Genomic DNA, 19,165 nt, shown 5'->3' with positions numbered 1-19,165 from the left:
TCAGTAGCAGCAAAAAGCAATGATGAAAAACCCACAATGGCATGGTACTGTGTGCTGCATTATGCAAATGGATGCAGCAAAGGTCAAAGCTTATCTCAATCTCATAATAATGTAGTCTGTAGAGAATAATTAATTTACAGTGTGCTTTCTTATATTGTGTACCACAACACTAAAAGCCATTTTATTTGGAAATTTTCTTGCTTTATGTTGCAGAGAGGAATAATATCAAAGGCTTTCAATTTTCTCTTTGGGAACCAGGGGGGAAGGGAAGGCACAGCTCTTTATTTTCCATAGCAACACCAGGCTAAAATTAACCACCAAAAATACTGCCTTTTAATTACTAAAATGCTGTTAAATTTTAGTGTTTAGGAATGAGATTTCTGTGTCCAACAGCTGCCTCACATTACAAGAGTAGAAGTGTTTGAACAACTTCCATGAAGCAAGCAGTGCTGTAAGGATTCAGTTATATTACACAGCTCCCTATAGAGGGTCACAGTTGAGATGTAGGATGTATTTGTGAATTACTGAGGCCCTGTACTGGGGATGGGAAATGTGATCCAGAGCAGAGAGGTTCTGAAGCTGGAGCATAAAAAGCCAGGATGCAAACCTGAGTCTGAGGTGCTGGTGGCAAGTTGGCAAACTGGTCTTCCATCCGTTCTGGTTCTGATACTGTAATCCCCATCTTCTCCTTCCACTGGGCCAGCTCTGTTTTCCTCTCTCTGCCAAAAAGAACAAGAACTTCTCAGCTTTGTAAGAAAAATAGCCTCCAAGAGCGATGTTCAGAGCAGCCCAAGCTATGTTTTGCAACCTCTTTTTCACACCTATTTTTAAATACATGTTAGACATACAGAGATTTTAAAAGAGTGGTCTTCTGACATAAGCCTCAAGAGAGCAGCTCTCTAAGCAATAGGATGCGATGTCTGTGTTCTTTCAAATCCAAGGGATCTTAGTCCTTACTCTCAAATATTTGTACTGTCTTGTCATTGTGAGCTGGAAGCTAAATAGAGCTGCCTGGGAATCAGATGGGGTCACACTCCACAGATGACAGAAAACTGCCATGACCAAGAAGCAGTAATTCTCTTACAAGAAGCCATGTTTTACACAACTGATTTACACAATTAACTGAGAATTAATCAGTCCCACAGGAAATCTGTTCATCAGGAACTTTAACTCCCCAATTCCAGCTTCACTTCCTGTAGCTTATTTTTTCCTTGTGTTTTCTAGGAAGCTGCATGCTTATAGTTGTTTCTAAGGAACCTGAACAATGTGACATTCATGTGATCCAGTGGCTTCTAAAGCTCATTCCCTGCTCCTTGCACGGGTCAGGACAACTCTTGTTATTAAATATTTGTCCCCAAAATGTTTTGGGGTGTGTCCTGACTGGCTTCGTCTGGCCTCGCTGCTGGACCAAAGGCTGCAGCTGTGGTGTTTTCACCCCAGAGATACCTTTGGCTGGCTGGACACTGCAGCTGGGCACCCAGAACAAATCCAGGCAAAATAGGAACTCAGTTTACCTTTGGTGGAAAAGGTTCAGACGACAGTGAAGAGAAAAGAAGCGGGTTCTGCCGTGGAGCTTAGATCCAGAGTTTTATTGTAGCACGGTAGACCTCTGAATGTGGTAACAGCTCTCAGACAGACAGACACCCGGCCGCATGGTCTCATGTCCTTTTAAGCCCTGGGGACAGAGGGAGGGGAGGGACAGGTGAGGGCCAACCAGGTGTGAGCAGGAGAAGGGTCAGGGGATGTGGATGCTAGGACAAACCAATGAGCCCAGGCCTGGGGGCATCTGCCAATCACACGATGCCTTGCTGGAAGGTGAAGATTAATGGACAGCTGCCAGGCAGGAGGGCAAAGGGGGAGGGGGAAAGGTTGGCGTACCTGAGGGGGATGGGATAGGTGAGACAGGAAACCACACTGCAACATCTTGTGTGGTTTTTATCTCCCTTAGATGACAAACTTGCACACAGGCAAGCACCTTTCTCCATCCCTAGAGATCATCTGTCACTGTAACCTCAAGTGTTCATCACAAGATGCAGAACTAGACCAGTGGCAATGCCATCCAAACTCACACAGATACAGCTGTCCTTCTGTCAGTTACATTCACACACTCCAGATGCAACCCCAGCAATTTCCAGGGAAGGTGGAAATGCTGCAGAGTAGTTAATGTTGACAGTAGTTGCTAAAAGGTCATTCAGAGACATTCATTAGTTGTTTGCTGTAGCAGACAGTCATTATTATTGGCAGCAGAAATTGGCAGGAAGCACTGTTATTGTCAGAAAGCATTAAAAGAGTCTTATTTGTCAATATATGCTCTTCCACAGAGCAGCAGGCTAAGAGAACTCCATCTCTCAGTTTAACTGGGAAAAAATAGCATAAATACCCTGACATGCTTTTATCTGCATCTCCTGATGTGGACGTGGAAGATTCTTTAGGAACTCTGCATCAGCCCACTATCCTGTCTGGGAGCAGAAAAGCAGAAAACATGCAGAAGCATTTTATCCTGAATTTCAGTTTCTGGGGTTCTGCTCTGAGTTTTTCCAGAATGAAGAATCTCTGCGACTATCCACCTGTCAGGCTCATTTAGTACTAACTCTATTTCTAAGCACAGAGACTTGGATGTTGCTATGTAAATGAACTCAGATCTGTTTGCCCTTTATTGGGAAGGGGAAAAAAACATAGTAAGATTCAAGATCCCTTTTTTTTTTCCGTGTATTTCAGCAAATGTAACCATAATACATTAAAGACTTGGAAGGCGGAAGTAAATTATAAATCCAAGTTGCATCTCTCTATAATTTTGCATTGTGGCAGTACAATAATGGAATTAATAAAACTTGCATTTTAATACCGTCAAGTTACATTAAAAAGCATTATTTAGCCCTCCCCAAGCCCACACTCTAATAAATGTCAAGTCCCCAATTATTAGTTATTTAAATATTTGTACAAAGAGTCTTTAATAATGAGAACACATACTGCAGATATATGTGCTGTTATACTATTAAACTGAAATAAATAACCTGGGACAATTATTTCCAGTCCTAATAAAGCTGATTTTCTAATCAAATGTCAATAAAATGACTTGTTTTTAATATGGACACAATTGCACTAATAACTTAGAGTTATTAAATAAAGGCTTTCAGAATGAACACAGAAGCACTGCTGGTTTTTTTATGACACCCTTCATTCTCCTGCTGGCTTCCTTCACCTCAACCCCTCGAATCCTTTTCATTCAGTAAAGCAGTCAAAGCCTGGCACTTGAATTTCATTTCCATCTTTGTCCCTATCACAGGAGATGGGACAAGCAAGAAGATGGGAGAGATAACAGAAGAAAGGGAATAGTTTATAGCACAGCACCTTTTGTTTGTAGTTTATCTCACTGCTCACCAGCCAGGTCTCCATTTTCTATTAGATTGTCCCAACACTTTTCTGCAAGAAAGGAAATGAGCCAATTGCTGTAGCACACTTTGCCTGGCCCAGTCCTTCATTTGACTGTCTCCTGGACGCATTCAGCTTTCCAGGAGAAGTTCAACAACTGAAAGCCAGGGCAACATCATGGGACAGGAATTACAAAGCAACTCAGTGGGAACTGGCAATAGCAGAAGTGTTGATGCAAATCTCATGTCTTTGGGGCTGCTGACAGCTTTGAGTACTCATTTTGACCTTGACCATAATTCTTGTCCTCATTCAAGAGCTTTCCTTTTTATTCTGTTCATTAACAATGAAATTGAATTTCTAAATGGATTTACACAGTGAAAGAGGGGGACATGTTCTCACTTCAAAGATTGACATATTCTTAAGGGACTTTTCATGTGCCCTGTTGGTGAGTCATCAAGGAAAAGATGGTTACTGAGTTACAAAAGCAATAAAACAGGCAATTTACTAAAACACTACCTGAAAATATTATCCATGGAACAATGAGTCTGATTAGCTAACAGTGACAGATGGGTTTATGATTACAAGTTTTATGACTCTTTGATAACATAAAGCCCTTTTTTTCTCAAAAGGAAGTTGCAGCACTTAATGCATTTGCTGAGCTTAGTGTTGTCAGCCCTATAAATCACTCAAATTGCACTCCTCAGAAATAAGATCTGCACTGTATGGTTAAAAATTTACAGTGTGCTAATAAATTACTTGAGAGATAATTTCTTTTTATGGACTAGAGATAATTTCTTTTTTGGACTAGATATGGCTTTCCATATCTAGTCCAAAGAACACTTATTCCTATAGTCAAAGGCATTTATTGCAGATAAAAATCTAAATATTAGCACCGGTTAGTTACATTTACTAATGACCATAACTGACCTGGAGCAAGTTGTTCCTTACATGCAAAATCAGCAAAAGATGATGATTTCTGATGATGGGTTTTGATTACACTTGCAAGATGCAATAACACAAGATAACTAGACTGTACACTTGGCTGAAAGCTTTTTATAACATTTCCCTGGCTGGAAATTAAAAAATACTTCTGGTCTTACTTCAGCTTTGGGGCAGACCAAATTATTCAGTTCCTTCAAAGTAGCCAAAAATCACATTTTCTTAGTGTTTGTTTCAAGCTCCGCTGTGTTGATTCTATCACAAACCAATATTAATGGAATGCCACAATCACACTTGCACAGAAATGAAATGCTGAGGCACTACATCCTGGGCACTGTCATACAATACCCAAGGGCAAGTGAGTCCTTGACTGCAGGAATCATCTTTGTTATTACTCTACTATTGCTATTTTAAAGACTGATATTTATTTAAGGACTAATAATTATTATTCTAATGCCACATCAAAAAACTTACTGACAATACAGTGTTTGACACAAGAGTGAACTTAAAAGAAATTAGAATTAGTGTAGCACCATCTCTAGAAGTACTCCTTCAACTTGATCTTCTATTAAGGCAAAAATGGGCAGAACTCAGCTGAAGAGGTGGTGGTAGACCAGAATTATCCAAGCACTAAAGAAAAGCAATGTACAAATAATAACCCAGCAGCCAATTCAATAGAAATGACAGAATAACCTTTTCTAGCTGTGTGGTTTCAAGTTTCATTAAGGCAGAAGTCCCCAGACTATTTCCAGTGGAGGTGCAGGTATGGAGACTGCAGCTGTTCCACAGACAGCTCATTGGTCACACAGTGACACTCTGCTCACCAGGCTCCTTCAGGCTGAGAAGCTCAAAGGACATACAACAAAAAAACCATTAAAAAGTGTGTTGATGATGTCACATTTGTCCATGAGCAACCATCATTATTACAGAGAGGCCTCTGTGTTAAAGGATGTCCTCAGAGAGACAGTAAGTAAGTCCTCCTAGAACAATCTCTTTTAGAGCCAGGGCTCATCCTGAAGAGCTCTGCAGCATCCCTATGTGCAGCTGCTCCATTTGCCCCACGGGAAGCTCTCCCTGCAGCCACGTGGAAGCAGCTGCTCACTCAGCCTGCTTCCCTCCCACCTGGCCAGCATCAACTGCTCATTTCCTGACACAGAGATCAGCCCTACCCCATTCCTTCAGCACCAGCCTGACCAATGCAAACAGCAACAAATTTCCTCTTTAAACTGACACTGCAAGGCTCATGCAGTGTACTATGAATACCTTTTTAGTTTTTTAAAATCTTGAAGGAGCACACACAGTAAGACATGCAAATGAAGGCTACAGAATTTTGGAGTGCCTGGTGTTGGAATGATGAGCTCCAAACATCTGAAAGAGTTAAACAAGATTCTTTTCTTAATCTGAATTATGTTGAATAAAGTACAAAAAAAATCAGATTGTTCTCAAACTCATCACAGTTTTACCTTACAATGCTCTGGTCTGTCTGACACACAAATCTGCAAATTAATTAGTCCTCTGAAAGAGCCATGTGGACACAAGTTTTCTGTCTAAATAAAGACTCCATCCAAGCTGGTTTTCCTGCTTCTGTGGCTCAAGAAACTACCTGTTTAACTGGAAAGAAAAGATAATTAGCCCATAACTGCAGCTGCTTGCATGTTGTCAATAGACATATCCTTGAAACTATTATGCCCAATTAGTAGTTTGGATTGTTTCTCCCTTCTAGCAGTTAAAAGGGAACAATCTCTTGAAAAATGTGGTCTCTCTTAGGCTTTCCACTGAATATGGAAAAATTCCATATTCAGTGGAAAGCCTAAGAGAGTGACCTTAGGCCACTGCTATAAGGTAAAAAGCTGTGCCTTGATAAACCAGTTGTTTTTCCCTGTAACTAGTAGTGTGCACTGGGCACATGCACTCCATTGTACAGACACTGCCTGCTGAGTGCACTACATAGTTAACAACCTGAAAGCAACTCTAATTCAAATCACTCCAATATTATATGCACTTTCTTCCTGAAGAAATGCAAAATACTTGTGAAATATTGCTTTTAAGAATCATGGTTTAACCTCTAAAACACCTACACACCTAAAAAAATCTATTATAGCTTGTACAGTTTTACATTTTACTTCATGGCTACAGTGAAACAAAATGAATTATTTTGGTGCCATTAAATATTTTAACAGCAACATTTAAAGTAAGTATTAGTTTGAATAGCACTAGAACATCAAAATACTTAATGCCATGGAGGAGCTGCCTTTTGCACAGGGCAGATAAGCAAAGACTGCACAACACTACATTAAGCACTCAGATGTACGTGTTCCTCAGACCAGTTGTACTTATCAGCTATACATAATTCCAATGTCTACATTCCTCCTGAAGCCATGGCTCCCTGCACGTCTCTCCCAAGCCATGAGGACACACACTAAAGTCAGAACCCAGGCAATGCTGCCACCCAGGACTCGCAGTGCACCCCACAGGGAGAGCCGGCCAAGGAGCTGTTCCTCCCAAAGTGCTGAAGGGAAGCCCGGGGCCGGCAGAGGGCGAGATGTCTTACAGTCCATCCTGTGGGGCACTTCTTCAATGGGAATGAAGAAATCTATCAGTAGTAGACTCTCCTGTGTGTCTGGGAAGGAATTTAGCAGTTGAACTCCTTACCTGAGTTTAGCACACTGCTCCCTAAATTTGTTCTCCCTGCTCTCCTCCTCCAAGAGATGTTACTGCTCATCTCTGAGGCTGAATTCTCACTGCCAGGCCAATGGCGCTTCTATTGCCTAGCAGCAGCAATTCTTTGGGATCTTCTGCTGTGTGACTCCTTTGCAAAAGGAGGTGTCAAGTCACCATTTGAATCCCCTGCCAAAATTGCCTTTGGAGAAAGATGATGTACACCACCAAAGCCTCTGCAGTGACCAGCGGCTGTAGGAGCTGGGATTCTGTCCCTCTCCAGAACCAGCTTTGCCTTGCTGGTATCTGCCTTGCCTTGAGGACACGTTTCCATGCTGCTGTCAGCACAGCAGCTTCTGGAAAACACCACGACTGGGGTCTCACATTGCTTATTCCCCCTTCAGCCCTGGTGCTCAGGCTGACTGCTTGCCCTGGTGCTGCTACTGTGACTAGCCTCAGGCTACACAGGTCTTGGCAGTGCACCTACCCACAACTTTCCTAAAAAAATCAGCATCCCCAAAACACTTCACAGGTTTAGGGGAAGGTTTTAGTGAAGTAAAAAAAAAAAAAAAAAAAAAAAAAATCTTCTGAGAACAAAGAAATATCAGTGAATTTGTCAATTATTATGGTTAAGACAGATGGAATTTTCATATCTAATTTTATACTACTTGACTGATATTTTACTTATTTCAGAGAGATACAGTTTCCTCAGATATTCTGCAGTCAATGCAGCATACAAATTTGGCTACCATGGCCTGTATAAAGAACATTTTTGCAGTCATGTTGTTCATCTCCAGCCCAGCATTTGCAAAGAAAGCTCACTTAGGGAACTTTTCTTCCATGGGGATGTTCATGGACTTGTGTTGTCTGCTAATGCACTGCATCAAAAGTGAATTCTTTTATTGCAGCACATTTTTGAAAAAGCTCTTGCTGCATCGGAACCATAAAAGTTTCACAGAAGGTAAAAACCAATATAAACCTTGACTGCCTGTAAATAAGATGGAGTGACAGATGAGTTGCTCTCTGGCATTTCTGGCTGAAAGGAGCTCATGAAACACATGCCACAGTAATGACACAGGAGGTAAGAAAAGGCACCGCCCCATTAGTGCAAGTACAAAAACAGCAGAAAGATAAACCGGGTTGGTGTTGACATTATGTAATATCCTCCACCAATTTTAACAGATACTGTGTTTTCTGCCTTAAAAACACAACCATAAAAAAAAAAACCCCACGGTTGTGCCCCACTTCTGCAGCACAGAACTTCATTTAGAAAATTCTAGTCTAAATTCCAACTCAAGAACCCATTTTCGGTACTGACTGCAGCGAATCCCCACGCCTCATTTTGACAATTATGCCATTAGGCATTTGGATTAAGCACTTTTGTAGTGCATCTGCACAATTAAATACCAGTGGCTTTATGGTGGGAAACCTCTTGCTCCACTGAAGGCAGAAGCTCATCTCATGACATGCTAGCCAGCCATCCTCTCATTCCCTACATCACCCATGAAAAGACAAACTATTTTCATCCTATCCCAAACTGCACATGACAGCACAAATAAAGAGCTTTAGCTTTACAGTATCCATTACAATTAATTATCCAGAAGTCCTTGGCATAAACTGTGAAAAAAGTTGCTTGCTTTTTGAATAAATGGACTCAAAATTCTACAGCTACCTGAGCTGACTGCAAATGAACACAAATATCTGCTGGCATTTTGTTACCAACAAAGGCCTTTTCTCTAGGAAGTTGTGCGACACAGGATTTTACTGCCCTGAATTTCCAGGATAACAGAGAGCATCATGTGTTAGCAGATAAAGCTAAGCATGTGTGGTTTATGATATTTCAAGAGATAAGGCCAACAACAGGAGAAAATACTAATTTTTATGTAATCTTTTTCCCTTCATAAAGTCAGCAGAGCTATTTCACTATCAGTTTATTCAGTGTCAATTAGACTGCTCTAGATGCTATCATCAATCAAATAACAAATGAGAAATCTCCCAGGACCTCAGATAATACAAGAAGAGAAAGAACATCCAAGTAGACTACAGGCTAGAAATTTGCAAGTGGAAGGGACAAACTCCATTAGTGTGTTGAACTTACCTAAGCACTGTAGTTCTGTTTAGTTCTAAGGCTATTGAGTTGACAAAAGCTCAAAACTTAGTAATGAATCCCTTTTCCTTTCAGAACTGGAACAACAGAAAAGAAAATCAGCATTTTACCATTTCAGTTCCATGTTAAATCCCATCGTTTTGACACCTCAGTTGTTAAGGTTAATATTTGCCTTTCATTGTCCCTAAATAAATTTTGCCCATTATACTCACTAAAGTTACCTGGCATTTTATAGTAGAGTCAGCATTTGCTCTGTTGTGAGCTCTGCATAGCAGGTATTTTAAACTCTCTCCTTCCTCTGGGTGAAATTATTTCTGTAAAAATGGCTATTCTAGGTGTCTATTTTGGGATGAACCTATATTATAGCTGCTGCAAAAAGGTTGTCATTAAAATTGAAATGCAGAAGAACTACACTCCTCTTAATAGTGGAGCCCTGGAAAATGTTAAAGATAGACTTTGAAAATGTTAGGCTTTGTGTTTTCTCAGATCACTGCATCTGCATAAGCAGTATGATAAATGATATAATTGTTAGATGTAATGATTGTTTAGTAACTAAATATAATTATTGTATAACCATAAGAAGAATCATGAGAAACTATGTTAGAAATTTAAGGGGGAATCATGAGAAGCCATGCTTGACTGAAATCTATGTATACAATAGAACAATATAAGTTTAATAATTAACATGAAAGTTGGATAACAATAGAATATAAAAACATGATCATCTCGAATGTATAGTTGGAGTCAGATTTGAGTTGAACACTCCTGACACCCAGAGCTCTTAATAAAAGCACCTGCATATAAACGCTTATGTGATTATGTGTTTCTGAACGCTAACACTCAGATTGTTTCACCCTTGTTCCACAGCACTTACATTTGTATTGATTTTATAATGAATGCACATGAGATGAGGAAAGTGCTGACTTTCCTTGCTCTGCCATGTCCACTGCTGCTTTCCTTGTCTAAGTGAGGTGCAGCATCTCACTGAACTATTAAAAAAGACAGACTAACAATAGGAGAATGATTTTCTTTTACAGCAAAGCCATTACAGAGCTTCCCTCCCAAGGCACTAGGTGTTAACTAGCTGAGTGCATTAAAACAAAAAAAAAAAAGACTGACACCTGTGATTTAGTGCTTTCTAGAATGCACAGCTTGGAAAAAAGGCAGTTTGGAATGCCAGTAAAACACTGACTGAAGCACCACCAGCAAGCATCTCCCATCCCTTCACCCTCAGCACACAGAGATCCCATGGATTGCATTGTCTAAGGTTCTCCCAGCAAGGATGGCAAGGAGTTAGGCTGAAGTAAGGTACTAAAACACTGCCAAAGATTGGAGAAGTTATCCTAGGACATCAGTCCCATTTTCTTACCTGTGAGACCTCTTGAAGATGTCATTTAAAGATAATACCTAAACCATTAGCAGGCACTAGGAAGATGGAGATGGCAGTTCAGTGTCAGTGTAAGCACAGATCAGAATGCCAATGGAGAGCAATGCTGAACTCACACTTTTACACTGACCTTAAACAAATAAACAAACCCTGTCAATTAGACACTTCCCCAAAGGCAAAAGCACAAGGCAAATTATGATAATTGTCTTGTTTCTTGACAATTAGTTCACCTAATGTGTTTAATACTATGAGAAACAGCATTTGCCACAAGACAATTAACACCAGGTGACAGACATAATGTCAAAGCTTCTTCCCAGGGACTCTGCTTCAGAGGCAGTTTGCTGTTTGCTTAGCAGGCCACTTCAGCACACACTGCAGGCTGACAAGGGATAGCACCTTCACAATGAAATGTGTGCAGGTCAAAACCCCTGAAATATTACATTTCAGCTCTTGAAGTGTATATTGGTACAGTGCATTAAATGAGAAGACACTTGGGCAGCTGCAAACTCTATGCAAGAAAAAGAAAAAAATCAGTATTACCTGAAAATACACTGTTATGCTAGAAGGAGGTAAGAATAAAACAAAAAAATCACCACATTTTTTGCTTGACATATGATCAGTTATGAATTTTCCATTAAGAGTAGGTCTGTTCTGAGAGACTGCAGAGGTGAAAGATTTCCTGATTTAACAATATTTACTTAATCCAGGTCCCAAAACTGTTTACAGACACTACTGAAGAAAATCATGACCAAGAAAGCCAGGCCACAACATCACGTATGCCAAAGGCACATGTCTACAGCTTTTTATAACTTGAACTCTGCTTCATATTAAATCAAGTGGGAAGTCTGAACCTACCCATGGACACAGCAGGTTCTTTGTAAGGATGTGACTGTAGCTTTTTTTCTGCCACCAATTCAGCAATATTCTAAAACTTTGTGGGGAAGAAGAAATAGAAGTAGTGTAGCTGCACAAAGTCTGCATTGATAAATGAAAAGTTTCATAATCCTGTTGCCCATTCAAGTACCTCACTGTTATCAGCTACAGATTAAACCTCACTGTTATCAGCTACAGATTAAACCTCTTTACAAATATACCTTGTGGCTGAGTTTTGAATTAAGCACCTTGGATATAGATAGAGTTGGGTCAAAATATACTTGGTGCCCTATTATTTTATCTATCTCTCCACCCAGGTATTTAATACCTCCAGTACATGACTTGAGATGGCAAAGACAAGGCTAATTGGACTCCACAGAAGGCAGAGAAAACATTACAGTCTTCTGAAAATAACTCTCAAAGGCTTTTCATTTCCAAGAGGCTTTCCTCCTTTTCAGGAGAATCACCCCCCTGCCAGCTTTCTCACAAGAACAGGCCAGTTTAGATGTAAGAAAAGCACAGCAAGCAGTAACAGAGGCTGCTCCCCCATCCCAGTGTTCCACACCGGGGGCTGGTCCCTGGCCAGAGCCTCAGAGAGGGTGCTGAAATGCTGTTTAATGGCCTTGGAACAGGATCCACAGCTGAGAGTGAGCTGGAACTACAAGACACCCTGAATGGGCTGCAAAACCTATGACAACAACTGCTGCAGTGATTTTAATTTTGGTTAGGTACCACCTCTCTATTGTAGTCAGGAACAAGCAGGTCCAATGGTACCTAATGTTGGGATTCCCTGCTCAAAATTTAATGGCTCTCCAGTAAATATTACATTATTTCCTCAGCACTACTGTGACAACAAAGGAGCTTACATCTAAGCTTCCTGAGAACTTGTGGAAAGTGGTACTGAAAGTACTTCTTCAACTGCAGTTACACAGAGAAGGAAAGAGAACAGACCATTACAAGCTTCCCCCAGGTTCCAAACAAAGCAGATTTCACAACTAAACTACTGTTCAAGTCTTCTTTTACTTGAAAAGAGCTTCCAAGAGAGCTTATTTCATAGATAAAAATGGTTGCAGTAAAAGTGATTAAAATGTGTTACATTATTTTCAGTCCAAAGTTATCTCTGCTTCAGGCAAGGTATTTATACCTTTCATCAGGATTAACTGTTTTTACCAAGTATTTTTTAAACATATGTCACTCAATTTTAATTCAATCCATTACACCTGTAAGTCTATTTTGGAGAGATTTCTGGGGATTTATTTCACAGTAGATGAGCTTAATGTGTATTTCAGTGGGAGACAGGATGGGTGCTTGGAGAGATATGGAGAGATGATCCATGTATTAATCTCCTAACAGAAGAATTTAGTATTAAAAGAGAGAGAGAGACAGGAAATGCACACACTGGCTGGTATTTAAAGCTTGTTTCAATTCATCTTCTCTTTCACACTGAAAAAATATGCTGAAGCCACCGATAACATTTCCTTTGGGAGCACATATTGCTAGTGGCTATTAACACACGCACTGACTGGTGTGCTTGTCAGCTGATAAACACAGTGGTGCAGTGACATCCGGAAAGCAATTTCTGCATTGGTTTCCTGAATTTGAACAAAAGGCTCCAATCTCTTGCATGTAGACCAGCAGGCACTTCTCTATTTACTCTGTTAGCTGCTGAGGGAAGCTCCTGTATCAAAACCAGAAGTCTTGAACTTGAGGTAAATTCTGTATTTTGATTACATACTGATGAAGCCTGCTAGAGAAATTTCATGTTTTTCAGGTCATTCCTAGAAAGTGTGGAATTCTGCTCTTATAACCAACATAACATTCTTCTTCTTTTCCTCATATCAAAAGGTACAGCTGCATTACATGTCCTTGTGCTGCAACATCTGCATGTCAATTCCATTTTGAAATGTTTCAGTATTTGTCCAGCAACTTCCTACACATTGAATGATTTTTTCCCCGTAAAGCAAAAAAAAAAGCCCCAAACTAATCTTCTCTCAAGCACAAATGGACTATCTGATACTGAAAAAACAGCCAGCCTAGTACTTTTCAGCTACATTTCTAAACAACCAATATATGAAACACTTTTCCCTCCAAGTCTCTGAAGTAAATTGATTTGGTTTGGTGAGCACTGCCCAGCTGCCTCGGTGTCATCTGGAATAAGTAAATACATCCTCGGCTTTGTAAGATCCATGCTCACAAATTGCTGTGCATCATACCTGTCTCAACATTTCCTTGAGCAGCTTAATGAGATCCTTTTTGACTTCAATCTCACCAGGTGTAAACCTGAGTCTGCTGCTGGAAGCTCCTGGCACTCATTCAATGTTTACTTGGCACATGGTACACTTAATATTTCAGTTGAGGAATGACTGCTGCTATGTTTTGCACATTCTCAGACAGCTTAAAAGGACAGGGGCTAAACACAGCCCTTGTGCTTATTCTGTTGTTTTGGTAGAAGAGTTTCCCACCTCCCTGCCATACATTTCTGCTTTATGCAGCAGCATTTGTTTATATTTGCATGACACATCAAACACACTAAAAGCTCTTTGCCATGTGTTATCAATGTTTCCCAGATTGTGTCCTGTGGGAACTCAGCACATTGTTCCCGAAGTCCAGAGATGCCAGGAGAACCCTTGGGAGTCTCAGAAATCCTAGAATGTTGCCAAGAATGCTTGGTAGCTTGATTTTGATCCATCCACAAAAGTGACAGCAGTTTGAAGACATGAGAATCACTTTAGAGTGAAGGGTGTAAAAAAGACAGATTTGTAGGGTGAAATATAAACTTTAAAGTTTTTAGTACAAAGAAGTTATAGAGACAAGATAGAGAGATCAAGGCGTGTCTCGTCCTTCTTCTTGTCTTCCATCTCCTGTAGTGATGTTGGCACTTAGAGATTAGTTTATAGTGAAAGTGTACTTGCCAACATAAGTGAAAAGTATTAAAAAATAAAAGTAAATATCATGTACGTAGATTTTAGTATAAAAAGACACAACCGCCCCGTGAGTAGTCAAAGTGTCCTTGGCTGCCTTGCAGATCAGACCTCTGTTAAACAGACAGAAAATTTTGTAGATAAGAAACAATAAACAATCTGAAGACTGAAAAGCTGAAGAGTCCAGACTCGTCCTTTGAAACGCGTACCACCCAAAAACCACCCTACCCGTGTCGAAGCAAAGACAAACAACCAAACCCAACAGTGTCCTGCTCCCCCACTGACAAGTTGGACAAAACAATTCTTGTTGGACAGCAAATTAATCAAACTAACAAAATTTCTTCCAATTTTTGCAGATTGATTGTATTCCACTTTTGCCTTAAGGGACAACTTACACACGAAGAAAATGAAAAAATATTTATCCCCTCAAGAAACAACTCAAGCTACTTAGCAAGTTACAAGAAACAAAACACTGTCTGTTGATTGTTTTTGAATCCTTCCACTCAGAAAACAAACCCTCTTGCCTTGCCTCTTGGGTGAAGGGTTTAGATAAGATTCAAATACATGCATGAGGCTTAAGTTTAAAAAAAAAGACACTTATTGACAATGGACAGCTAAAGAACACTACCTCTACCAATAACAAGGCTGTGAAAGACTTTTTTTGGAAGAGTGAGAGTTACATTTGGGTCATTCCTGCAGGGACAGTACCTCAGTAACTCACAGCAGATGCCATTCTGTTACTCACCCCATTATCCAGCTTTCAGACAGACTCACAGATGGATTCACTACACCACACTACAGACTGCACTCCCCATGGAAGAAGTAGCACATCCACCACACTACACAGAAAGAAGTGATGAAGGTACCATGAACTATCATCAAAATCAAACTCCTGGTATTTGCTAGTAAGGTGCTTTAATTTCACATAACGTGGATATTCTATTTTTCAATACTAAGTTCAGGTGAAAAGCAATAACTTCTCTCCAAAACCCTGCTAGAAACTGTTCTATTAGACACTGAATACTCCATCAAAACTCACTTAATAGGTGACACCAATTGTATTTTTTTACTATGTTTTCTGATCTTTATCTTAATATCCGTGTATTTCCACACAAGACTCCTTCCAGGAGATTTATCTTCTTGATTTTCCTCCATCTTTTGAAGTTGTAGATGTTACCTTTAAAACCATGATTTGCTTACAAATTCCAGGATAGAAAATGCAAACATTGCTGACTTTGGATTAGTCTCAGCTTGATCAAGTACTTGATAAAGTTTAACAGTGTTTCCTACAGCATTTTGGAATTGTACACCCTTCCTTTCAAAATCACCTTCTCTAGTTCAAACATGCTACAAAGCAACTTCTTAAAGCAATAAAACAGCAATAAAGCAATAAATTTTTACCTGGCCAAACACAAGAAGAAATTTTATAATTTTAGTAATGCAAAGCCCTAAGTATTTAAAAAAAATCATGTCAAATTCTCCAGTCCCAAACTTGAGTTTCTTACTCCAGTAATAAAGTCAGCTGTATCTCTAAGCCATGTTACCAATGTATTCTCGAGGTTAAAGCTGAAAACAGTCACAAAATGTAAGCAGCAAGAGCTGTACTTTGTCAGTAACCTTTTCCCTGATAGCAGAAATAAGAAAAGTGACACCATGATACTTGTTGCATTAATAAGACTGGCAATAAAATACAGTTGGGATTAGCATTTGAGAATCTAAGGCTTGTGGACCAAAATGCCTGCTGAAAGCTGTGCCTGACCAATTGCTTGTTAACAGAGGTTCTTAAAATAATGAGAACCAAATCTGACATTTAAAGAAAAGAACATTTGTCTACTTCATTATGTTGAGCCTGAAAGCATTTCAGTTCTCTAGTTTCCTTTCATTATGGTATTAAATAAGCAGCATTAGAACAGGAAAACACTAGGTATTATACATCAGTAATTCCACATTCTAAAAAACACCCTTCACACTATGTCAGAAGCCAAATAACGCCTTCCCTTAGTTTACAATTGTGCTGCTTTGACTTGCTGATACATACATATACCTGGCAGCTGTTTGCTTGCTTTTGTTTGTTTTAATTTGTCCTTTGACTTTATGCCTCAGGATAATCACAGAGTGACAGCACCTGTTGCTACTGTAGATTTCCCAACACTTCACTAGAACACCTCCTGAGCCTGCCTCACTAATGACACCAGTCATGTCAGAGAGAAACCAGAGATGTCATCATCAGGATGGCTGAGACCTCAGTTACTTCTCTTCTTACCTCAGGAGAAAAATCCTGCAGGAATTGCTCCTGCAAAATTCCTTACCCTGAACAGTGATGGAGCAATTTGACTCTACTGTGCTTTTACACAAAAATCACTAATACCAAAAAGCTACATGCAGTAAGAGACAGGGTGCTCTCTTTTCTAAACATTTTGGGAAGCAAATCCTTTGCGAGAGACTCATAGCAGGTATAAAATGGGAATATCTGAACATGCTCATATGTAAGGGAGATGGAAGGCAGTGTGGTAAACATCAAATGTAGGATTTTAATACAAAAAATATTAACCAGTTCTGCATAAAATACAAAACCACTTATACTGGAAATCAGAGCAGCAGAACCCAAGTTCAATTTGTTTCCTATAAAAAGTACATACCTTCCTCAAATAAGAAACATTTTCCAAATTAGAATATTATGAAGAGGAAACTGGAACAGACTGTCATCCTATTTGGTAAGGTGGCACAAGGGGTGGGGGGAAAATTACAAACTTGCAGGCATTAATATTTTTTTTCTCAAAGCAAAACCACCTAGATTTTACCAACAAAATGCTTTAAACATATTTCTTAACTGAAATCCTCATCTGGGTTAAGAAAACCTCCTGTAGTCTGAAATATAAAAAGTTGCAAAGCAAGGACTTTGCAGAGTCATTTCCCTGCAGGACAAACTGGCTGCTTTGATTCCACCATCTGGCCGAATCATATTCCACCTCCTGAAGCTGTTGCACAGCTAGTAAAATAGATGTATAAATACTAAAAAAGGAGTATTTTCTGTGCCATTAGCATGATGATCATTTCCTCAATGCCATTTTCCATAAGCACATGGAATAACTGATGTTTAACTGCTCCTTGTTACATAAAGCTGCACCCTGGTTTGGAATGCCTTGCCAAGAGGGCCACAATTGCTCATTAATTCCTTACCGCACCTAAACACTGAAGGTTCTTGGACCTCAAGGAACACAACAAACCCCAATTAATTTATTTTCCAAGGTTGCTGTATTTTGGGAAAGAAATACCAATATGACAGCAAGAAATGAAATCACCTATTGGTCAAAAAATGAGCTTCCTTCCAAAACTACACTGTCATTGAATAAATAAAAACAACAAACCCCAAACTTTCACTGTTGAGCATCAGTGACACACATTCACTATTTGTCATTAAGCAAAACCAGGTTTACTACAGAAATAGATCTCCAGGATTTAATGGAGAAGTAAACTTTTCTTAAGTAATTGCAAAAGTTCTGAGGAACTCGGGCTTATCTATTAATTATTCATGTTTCTGTTTTCATTTCCAGCTACTCTGCAGCTGCTGATGCTGGCACTCTCTACCAGGTTTAAGCATCCTTTCAGCTCTACTCTGCCAAATTAAACTGTCACTTTCTATTAAAAAATCTATAGCAGGAGGTTTTTAATCTTCTGATTTATACTTTGTAATAGCAAGTCAAAGTTTAAATTAGGATTGTATCAGCTTATGAAATAAAGCCTAAGCAGTGCAGCGACAACCCCAGTGAGGAAAAACCTCCTGCTTGCATTCAAGTGCACAGCAGAGCTGTTTTAGTTTCTGTCTTTTGGAAGGTTTTATTTTACACAGCTCCAGTCAATCTCACACTCTTATTTAAAACAGCAGTGCCTTAGATTCAGTCAGGACACATCTGAAAGAAGATGCCACTTGCCATCAAGTGTCTGAACTGTCCCTGACTTTATTGACCTGCCACACCCACAGCATCTCTACCTTTCAGGTGTATTAAGCAGGCAAGGCATAATTCAGCTTAATTAACATTTCCTTTGGTGAGCTACTCCTCATGAAACTTTCTTAAGGAGCTATGGACTCCACCACTCACTGTGTTTAACATTAAACCAAACCAACTTTTGTAGTCCAACAGCTCGATAAATATTACTCACCCCTTTTTTTGTGCATTCCTTAAAAATAGAGTACAGTAATAATCCTATTTATTTCCCTTTAACACTATCTATTCTTGACCTGTTTTTCCTCCTAAGCACTTCTACTCTATCTTCTCCAGTGCTATCACTCCTGTATTTTCTAGCACTTCACAGCTGAAGAAAACTTCATTATAAGATGTGTTACAGACAGGGAGAAGGTGACCTCAGTGTGGGAGAAACAGAACTTATTAGGGTTACTATCGCACAATTGCTCATAAAATGATTATTTACTGTAATTACCAGCACTCTCTCCAGTATGTCATGTCTCATGACCTTTGAGATAATTTTTAAAGAAGTTTAAATTGCCCATAAGCATAATTTTGTTATGACATCTTTACCTAGTCACACAAAACCTTACTCCCATTCTCCTTTTATCCCAGGGATCTCTAGCTCACCCCTGCTAGTGACATTACCCCCTCGTCTGGCTCAGCACACTCTGCTGGGCTGGATTTCACTAGAGCCAAGAGCTACAGCTGGGGCTCAGCCAGAAGTGACTCCCTCTTGCACAGACTGAGCCAGAGGAGAGACTGGTGAGAAGAAAGCCGAAGCTGACCATGATACCTTCAGTACCCAATGCTGCAAGGTCACGAGAGGATAATTAAACTTGGGAAGAGGACTCATTTAGGCAATGATTCCTAGGAAGGATTATATTGCCAATCATTCTATCAGCGTTTGAGGGATTGAATACTTGGATAAATGAGAGTTTAG

Source organism: Agelaius tricolor, unplaced genomic scaffold (assembly GCF_023055355.1).
Source record: "Agelaius tricolor isolate 1412-34295 unplaced genomic scaffold, bAgeTri1.0.p SCAF_8, whole genome shotgun sequence".
NCBI lineage: Eukaryota > Metazoa > Chordata > Aves > Passeriformes > Icteridae > Agelaius > Agelaius tricolor.
The sequence above is the reverse complement of the archived record's forward strand: the minus strand, read 5'-3'. Positions refer to the sequence as shown.